Here is a 728-nt window from a genome sequence, read left to right on the forward strand (position 1 = left end):
TTTATGTAGTTATTATTCTTAATGTTTTTATTATCATTTACCTAATGATCAGTTGACTTAAAAGCAATTATTTTGTCAAAGAAATTTTAAGTAATCTGTTGTAAGCATAATACTAGAATATCACCTAGCATCACGGAGAGTAAATATATTTGTTATATTTTGAATTTTGATGTACTTATAATTGTCTTTCTTATCGTTGCACTCTCATGAAATTATCACTAAAACTTCTACCCTGCAGTAAAGATTTTGTTGCAGCGTTATGAGATATTAATGTAAGTATCGGTTTTGGATATTCCAAAGCTTTTAAGTGTATTTATGCCTCATATTCTTTGTTTTATGTAAAAGGTAAGTTATTTAATAATATTACATTACATTACATTACATTAAGAATAATTGTAGAAAATTAAATTGATTAAATTTTCATTAAACTTGGCATGGTGGACCATATTACAAACATCGAAGATGATATTACATCAAACATGGCCAACTAAAGTAACACAATCTCTTTGGATTGTACTCATAAATATACCCCCTCAGATAAAAACTAACTAACTCTATGGCCTATGGAACCCGGAGGTTCAGTGCCGCGTTCACAATAGCTCTCCACTGACTTCTATCCTTAGCTAATTGGATCCAGTTTCTACTTTGTATTCCTATCTCTGCGAGATCCATCTTAATATTATCCTCCCATCTGCGCCTAGGTCTTCCTAATGGTCGTTTTCCTATGG

The sequence above is a fragment of the Thermobia domestica genome, chromosome 3, assembly GCF_964235325.1.
Source record: "Thermobia domestica chromosome 3, izTheDome1.hap1.1, whole genome shotgun sequence".
Taxonomy (NCBI): domain Eukaryota; kingdom Metazoa; phylum Arthropoda; class Insecta; order Zygentoma; family Lepismatidae; genus Thermobia; species Thermobia domestica.